Source organism: Polyodon spathula, chromosome 6, assembly GCF_017654505.1.
Source record: "Polyodon spathula isolate WHYD16114869_AA chromosome 6, ASM1765450v1, whole genome shotgun sequence".
Lineage (NCBI taxonomy): Eukaryota > Metazoa > Chordata > Actinopteri > Acipenseriformes > Polyodontidae > Polyodon > Polyodon spathula.
The window spans coordinates 30,567,935-30,576,809 of record NC_054539.1 but is presented as its reverse complement, the minus strand read 5'-3'; positions in this window follow the sequence as shown (position 1 = coordinate 30,576,809).

Here is an 8,875-nt window from a genome sequence, read left to right as displayed (position 1 = left end):
AATATATTTGCTATTTTTTTTTCTTCATCTACGATTTTGCCATTTGTATCTCTTAAACATTTAATCTCCTCTTTGAATGTTCGCTTGCTGTTGTAATATTGGAAAAACATTTTGGAATTGGTTTTAGCTCCCTTAGCAATGTTCATTTCTATTTCTCTCTTGGCCTTTCTAACTTCCTTTTTGACTTGCGTTTGCAGTTCTGTGTACTCTTTCTGCGTACTTTCTTTTTGGTCCTTTTTTAATGTTCTGTAAAGTGCCTTTTTTCGCTGAATATTTTTTTTTAATTGATCTATTAAACCATTTTGGCAATTTAGTTTTACATTTAGATTTGTCTACTTTAGGGATATAATTGTTTTGCGCCTCTAGTACTACATTTTTGAAGAACAACCATCCTTCTTCTGTGGGTGTTTTCTCTGTTTTACTCCAATCTACTTCTGTTAGTCTCTGTTTCATACCTTCATAGTTTGCTTTTCTAAAATTGTAAACCTTAGCTTTAGTCATTACTTTTGGGGATTTAAAAAACACTTCAAATGAGACCATGTTGTGGTCTGAATTTGCCAGTGGTTCTCTGACCTCTGTTTTAGTTATTCTATCTTCGTTATTTGAAAAGACTAAATCAAGGCATGCCTCCCCTCTAGTCGGTGCCTTGACAAATTGTGTTAGGAAGCAGTCATTTGTCATTTCCACCATTTCTATTTCATCCTTCGCTCTACCCACCGGGTTTTCCCATTTTATTTGGGGGAAGTTGAAATCCCCCATTAGTATGGCTTCTCCTTTGCTACACGCATTTCTAGTGTCATTGTATAACAGATTATTTTGCTCACCGTCTGAATCTGGCGGTCTATAGCATGCCCCTATTATTATGCCCTTTGAATTTTTGTCCATTATTCTGACCCATATTGATTCAGTTTTATTTTCTTTGTCCAGGTTTAACACCTGGGCTTCAAGACTGTTTCTTATGTATAGCGCTACCCCTCCTCCTCTTCTGTCCTGCCTGTCTTTCCTATACAGTGTATATCCACAAATATTATATTTGTCCCCATCACTCTCAGACAACCACGTTTCTGTAACACCTATCACATCATAGTTACCTGTTAGTGCAGTAGCTTCAAGTTCTAGAATTTTGTTTCTGATACTTCTAGCATTTAGATAAATACATTTAATGGTTTTTTTTTTGTTGTTCTTGTTTTGATGCGGTCTCCCTTCTGTTTTTTTGTTGATTTCTCCCCCCTTCCTTTCTAGTTTAAATGCTTCTGAACCTGCTCGAGGATCTTTTCTCCGAGTAGACTGGCTCCCTTGTTATTTAAATGCAGTCCATCCCGTCTATACAGATAGTCCTTGTTATAAGGTAGGCTATGTTAGGTAGATGACAGATTCCTAATTTTGTGAAGGTGGCTCTTTTGATAAAAAAAATAAATGAATAAGTAATAGTAATAGTTACCTACTTACTTTGAATATTAACTTTTAAATATTTAGCCGTGCTGTTTTGAAAATAGGCCTATACAGTGTACAGTGCCTATAGAAAGTCTATACCCCCTTTTAAAAAGTTCACCTTTTGTTGCCTTATAGCCTGGAATTAAAATGCATTAAAATAGTTTTTTTTTTTTTTTTTTTGCATTTATCGACACATCCTACCCCACAACTTCCACGTGAAAAAAAATATTCTAGAAATTTGTTTTTTTAATAAAAACTGAAATAGCTTGGTTGGATAAGTGTCCACACCTCATATAATAGCAATCCTAAATTAGCTCAGGTGTAACCAATCGCCTTCAAAATCAAAGGCCCTGAATATCCCTTGGAGCACGATCAAGACGATTATTAAGAAGTGGAAGGTGTATGGCACCACCAAGACCCTACCTAGATCAGACCATCCCTCCAAACTGGGTGACCGAGCAAAGAAGAGACTGATCAGAGAGGCTACCAAGAGGTCAATGACACGTTTGCATGAGCTACAGGCTGTTATGGCCAAGACTGGTCAAAGTGTGCATGTGATAACAATATCCCAAGCACTCCACTAATCTGGCCTGTATGCTAGGGTGGCAAGAAAGCCCACCCACTCATTTAAATTTTGAAAAAAAAAAAACACTTAGGAGATTCTGTAGCTATGTGGCAAAAAGAACACAGCTATGTGGCAAACCAAACACAGCACATCACCCAGAACACCATCCCTACTGTGAAGCATGGTGGTGGTAGCATCATGTTATGGGGATGTTTCTCATCGCCAGGGACTGGATCACTTGTCAGGATAGAAGGGAAAATGACTGGAGCAAATTAAATAGAAGTCCTTGAGGAAAACCTGCTGCCCTCTGCAAGAAAGCTGAAACTTGGACAGAAGTTCGCCTTTCAGCATGACAATGACCCAAAGCACACAGCCAAAGCTACAATGGAGTGGCTAAGGAACAAAAAGGTAAATGTCCTTGAGTGGCCCAGTCAGAGCCCTGACCTAAATCCAATCGAAAATTTGTGGCATGACTTGAAGATTGCTGTCCATCAATGCTCCCCAAGGAACTTGACAGAGCTTGAACAGTTTTGTATAGAAAAATGGTGAAATATTGCCAAATCTAGGTGTGTAAAGTTGGTAGAGACCTATCCCAACAGACTCACAGCTGTAATTGCTGCCAAAGGTGCTTCCACCTAGTATTAACTTAGGTGGTGAAGACTTATCCAATTATGATCTTTCAGTTTTGTATTTTTAATATATATATTTTTCTCAATAAAAACTTTTTTCCCCTTAACAGTGTGGAGTGTGGTGTGTAGATAACTGGAAAAAAAATCATCATTTAAATGCATGAAACTCTCAGGCACTGACACAACAAAATGTGAAAAAAGTTCATGGGAGTATAAATTTCTATAGGCTGATTGTGGAGCTGCATTTGTGCCATATAAAAATGAGAGAAACGTCATCCGTGTGTGTGAGTGTCCATCTGTCTGCTGTTATTGTTTATACAGTTCTATGGTTATGTACCGTATAGCTCTATGAAAATGTTTTTTATTTTCTGCAATTTTAAATTAAGGATAGTTCATACACTAGTACACGATGGTCCGTCAGCCCCGTCGACTGGTTCATTTTTTTTGTGTTGCTTTGAGCTCCCTATGAGATATTCGGATATAAATAAGCCCTTTATAAAGCTAATTTGGTACAAAGCATGCAAAGTTTGAAATGTACTCATATTTTAACAACAATGAGAAATAGTCTCCGAATTCAATTAGTTAACTTCTCTGAGCATTATATATCTTGTTTTTTTTCTTTGTTGGTCTTTTATTTTTTTTAACCAGCAGTGTGCCCCCCACCTGGGATGGAACTCATAACCTTCCAGTCAAGAGCACAGTGCTTACTGTCTTGTTGTATAACTATTATTTTATTTATTTTACATGAAACATTTTATATATAGGTATACAATTGTCAATTGTTTTGGATAAAAGTATCGACCAAATCAATTAAGATGACATATTTTTATGGCTTCATTTTTATTAATTTATTTAAACATTTATAATATAAACATTAATTTCTACATTTATTTATTTAAAACTATTTATTTCTAAATATATTTATTCCTCTATACGTTTTTTAAATTATGTATTTAATTCTACCTAATAAATTATTCCTTTATTTTTAATTAAATGAATAACTACAATTTATCAGAGATTAGAGATTTAGATAAGGAAACTACATGACACTGTTGTGTACAATTCCATTCTTTAGTATCTACCAAACTGGAAATTAGATATTTTCAAACAGGAAATAGAGCATTTCTAGAATCGAGCAGACCCTTTACGTTTTCAGTGAAAGCTGGTCAGGCATGAATGTAAGCTTAAAAATATTAACAACAACAGTGCAGTGGAGCAGTAGACTAAGGCCATGTGCTGTAAGGACGCCATGGTGCACATTCAAACAGCAATAATCAATCAGTGATGACCTCCCTGGCTTATTTTGACGTTGACCAACATGTGGAATTTAACGTTTCTGATTGAAAAGTCGCTACATACTCTTAAAAAAGTAAACAGAAGAAGAACAACAATTTTACTTATTTTGACGACTTATATCTCATTGTGTATAATAGGTTTTTACGTTTTTTATTCACATTTGATGTAAGAAAGTTTCAGACTTTTGGTAATGGTACAGATGGTAATTCTAAGTGATTTAGTTTTGCTGCAGCAACATGGTGAAAACAGCAAAACTCTTGGAGCTGTATAGAGACTCTGGGTAGTTTCAAACAAGTTTTTTCTAACTTGTACAAGGAACTATCATTTCTCTCAATAAGCTAGTTTTTTTATTTGACTTTTAGGAAAGGTCAGAGGTCACGGTCGAGGACATTTTTTAATAGAACATATATGGGTTCAATAGTAATAGTAACTGATAAGGCGACATACCTACCCTGAAAGTATATTTATTGGTAGGAGCGATAAAACGCAACCTAGTAGTTTGGGTGGTGGAAAGGTTACCACACCCAATAATTCGAGGCTGGCCAAATTATAGAGAATTGGTTAAATTAATGGCCTTCTTGACTGCACACTTAAACGTGGCAGAAAAAAAGAATAGATTGGTAATGTGTTTCCTTTTCAAGTAGAAATGTTTTCTCCTATTTTCCATCCAGAAAAACTAATAGAAAAGGATCGCAAAATCGTAATGAGCATCACTAAGAGAAGTTTGAGGTCTGGTGGGAGTGCGCTCGGATGGTAACAAACGCCAGTCAAAGGGAGTTGGAACGCAGTGTGACCAAGAGGGCAAGGTTGCTGGGCCATCTAGGGCAGATGCTATTCCAGCCCCTCTCAATATATGGACATGTGGCACTCAAGCGCGGACATAGTGTGGGGCCAACATAATGACCCATCACTAGTGCACACTTGGGGACAGGTCCGGTCTATTGAAGGTAAGGATGTTGATGTTGCTGAGGTGCTAGTATTTCCACACTTCAGTATCAAGGGGCAATTACTGTATAGAGTAAACATAGCCGCGGGCACAGCACAGCCTTTGACACAATTATTGATTCCCGCGTCTTGTTGGCTGGAGGTCATGAGGCTGGCGCATGATATCCCTTTTGCTGGGCACCTGGGAGCTGACAAAATATTGGCTCGATTCTATTGAGTAGGACTTCATACTGATGTGTTGAAATATGTAGCCACATGCTCAGACTGCCAACGAATAGCTCCGGGTCGAGTGTGCCTCGCCCCTTTGTTACCACTGCCGATTATTTCGACCCCCTTTGAACGCATTGCAATGGACATTGTGGGCCCTTTGCTACCTTTTGACTCCAGGTATACGCATATATTAGTGGTGGTAGATTATGCATTGCGATACCTGGAGGCAGTTCCATTGAGGTCCACTACTGCAGCTGCAATTGCCAAAGAATTAGTGCAGATTATGGCTAGAGTAGGGATCCCCAAGGAGATTTTGACTGATCTTGGTACTAACTTTCTGTCGAACACGTTACAGCAGGTTTATAAAATATAAAAAATACATCCCATCAGGACATCTGTTTATCATCCACAGACGGAAGGTTTGGTGGAACACTTTAATCAGACCCTAATCAGAGGTACCACAGAGTTTGACAGGGTTCTTCCCCTTGAAGTTCTATGCGGCCAACAGCCTCGATCTGTTGAGAGAGGGTGTGAGGAGCACAAAGGCTCTTCCAAAAATGTAGTGCAGTGTGACATGATCTTGCTCATGTCACGCGTGTGAGTCGCCGTTGTTCAAGCACACAGAGAGACAGATGTGGTGTTGATGTTGAAAACTCCGGCACAGGTGCACAAGTTTTATTAACAAACAAACGAAAGTAAAATAAAGGTGGTCATGTGACTTTACCAGCGATGGTAACGCACAGAGGACTAATACAGCAAACTGTACAAAAATTCAAAATAAAACACAGTACAACAAACTATAAATCAAAGGTGCCATGAAAATGGCAGACCTTGCAGCAGCCCTGAGCTGTCTCCCGTGGATGTTTTTAACCTGACGAACACTCGGTCGAGACCTGCCCACCTGCTGATTGAGGACCAGCACAGCCAATCACTTGTTGCCCTTCCCCTCAACCAAGTATAGCAGGCAGCAAGTCTCAATTGAGTGCCTGTCTGTAAACAATAATTCAATCAAACAAATCAACTCCAAAATAATACAATAAACCCATTCCCACATATAAACCACACCAACACTAATTTACCATTGTGCAGGGCAATCGCCCTGCCACATGCAGTATGTGCTCCTACTCAGAGACCGATTGGATTTGGTCGGTCGTTTGGCCCAGGACAACCTCAGTGTGGCCCAGCACCGGCAACAGCAGCATTACAATCAAAATGCATGAATTCAAACCTTTCGACTTGGAGACATGGTTATTGCTTACCTCATCAGAATTGAAATGATGTGCTAAGTGGCAGGGGCCATATGAAGTCAGACTGAAATGAAAGAGAAATTTACCACATCAATTTATTAAAGTCCTGGCAGGCAAGGGAGGACTTATTTTTAGCCCCAGGTGAAGCAGAGGATGATTTAGGCCCCTGTCTAGAGATCCCTAGCACAAACGTCATTTTGATGGGGGAACAGTTAGTTCCAGATCAGCAACAGGAACTCGTCATCTATTTGGGTGATGACAGAATGTTTTTTGAAGCTATAGGAAAGCACACTAAGCTGATCAAAAGGTCAGCCAGCTGGCTGTCCAGAGATTCTTGGGCAGGACCTTTTCTTTTTTTTTTTCGCTGGCGGGAAATAACTTGTTGTTCAGTGTGCAGACTACAGGGAGAGGATGGCAGCGCGACGTTAAAGAACTCACACATTCAAACAACCAGGAGCGCAAAGATACCCGGACCAGTAAGATACCGTATTACTAATTAGATTAAGTAATGTTACTCTGTACTCCTTGACATTCGTTAGACTGAATTTGATTCAATATGGAGGCTAGGGTTACCGCTGTTAAGTGCCGTTTGGATATGAGCTACTCTTGCAAAAGCTCCACTGTGCAAAATGTATTCCTTCGCAGAATATGGTTTCTGAGCATCTATATTTAAACAAAATTAATGGAGGCACATTTTCAGTATTGGTTTTCATTGGATTTTAGCTTGTCTGAGTTGTTAATGTAAATGAGGCTTAGATTAATTATTATGCAATACAAAACCAGTTTACCCAATGACTTTTAAACACCTTGTCCCTCCCCAGAATTAATTCTGTGGACGCCCATAAAATTATCAACCGGAGTAGCTGTCGAAAGTTTTGTTGCAGGAAAGGGTCGGCTACCTCTAATGAACTGTTTGGAAAAAATTATGATATAGTTGTATTCACTGAAGGTAATACAAATCTAAGTAGCTATGCAAAGTCATGTAAAGTTTTGATTAAAATATGACGGCAAAAAGTGAAATGCGTCTTTGCAGCTGCGGCACACTGGAAGGGAATGTTGCTTTCTCTAACAGAAGCTGGGCCACGTAATTCATAAATTGTAACCAACTGCAAATTTTAAAAAAGTGAGAGATTGAATTATTTCCATACGAACAGGCCATAATGTTAATGTAGTTTTCAAACATTGTTTTTTCTCATTTGGAAAGTGGTATTTTTTTTTTTTCTACCGTTATGTTTTCAATGGAAATTTGTCAGATTTTATACAAAAGAAGGCAAAGGCTAGTGATGGCAGGACTATGAAAACTGGACAGTGCTATATTTAAAAGCCAGTGTATTTATCAAACATTTCTTAAAACATCAGGTTATGTTTGAATGAGTTTTTTATACCATGTTCTATAAAAAGAGGACTTACTGTTCCTTTAAACTGTTACTGTGACTTTTTTTTTTTTTAAAGCATTGTCGTTAAAATTTCCACGATAATCTATGTCAACGTCAGGGTTGGATTTACAACAATAGTTATTAGTACAGATCATTAGTTATTTAATATTACTTACCATTGTCATGAGTCCCAATGTGACAGAGGGACCCCCCCCCCCCCCCCCCCCCCTAAAATTCTACTTCACACTAAGAAGTCAAACAGTTACAATCTTAGCTGGAGGTCTACAAGCTATTTTTTGTATTACAAAGTATTCTAAAAGGTGCAATATCAAGATGTTTCTGAAAGTTGTATCACTTGCATATCATTGACCATTTTTAGGTCTATATTTACAGTATGTAAGTAATATGTAAGTAAATGTAAGTTTATCATTATTAAAAGTTCCCATTTATTGGTTGTTAATATTTATTTCTCTCTCTAAGGAACTGTAACAAATCTCTCTCCCGAACTGTAAGGGCGCTGTGTTAAGGGAACAGAGTGCCCTGGACTGTCAACAAAAAAACAGAAGGGAGACCATATCAAAACAAGGGCAACAACTCAGGTAAGACAGCCACTAAATGTACTTATCTAAATGCTGGAAGTATCAGAAACAAAATTTTAGACCTTGAAACTACTGCTCTAACAAGTAACTATGATGTGATAGGTGTTACAGAAACTTGCTTGTCTGAGAGTGATGAGGACGAATATAATATCTGTGGGTATACACAGTATAGGAAAGACAGGGAGGACAGAAGAGGCGGAGCGATAGCGCTATACATAACAAACAGTCTTGAAGCCCAGGTGTTAAATCTGGACAAAGAAAACAAAGCCGAATCAATATGGGTCAGAATAACGGACAAAAATTCAAAAGGCATAATAATAGGAGCATGCTATAGACTGCCAGATTCAGACGGCGAGCAAAATAATCTGTTATACAAAGACATTAGAAATGCATGTAGCAAAGGATAAGTCATACTAACGGGGGATTTCAACTTCCCCCATATAAAATGGGAAAACCCGATGGGTAGCACAACGGACAAAATTGAAATAGTGGAAATGACAAATGACTGTTTCCAAACGCAATTTGTCAAGGCACAGACTAGAGGGGAGGCATGCCTTGATTTAGTCTTTTCAAA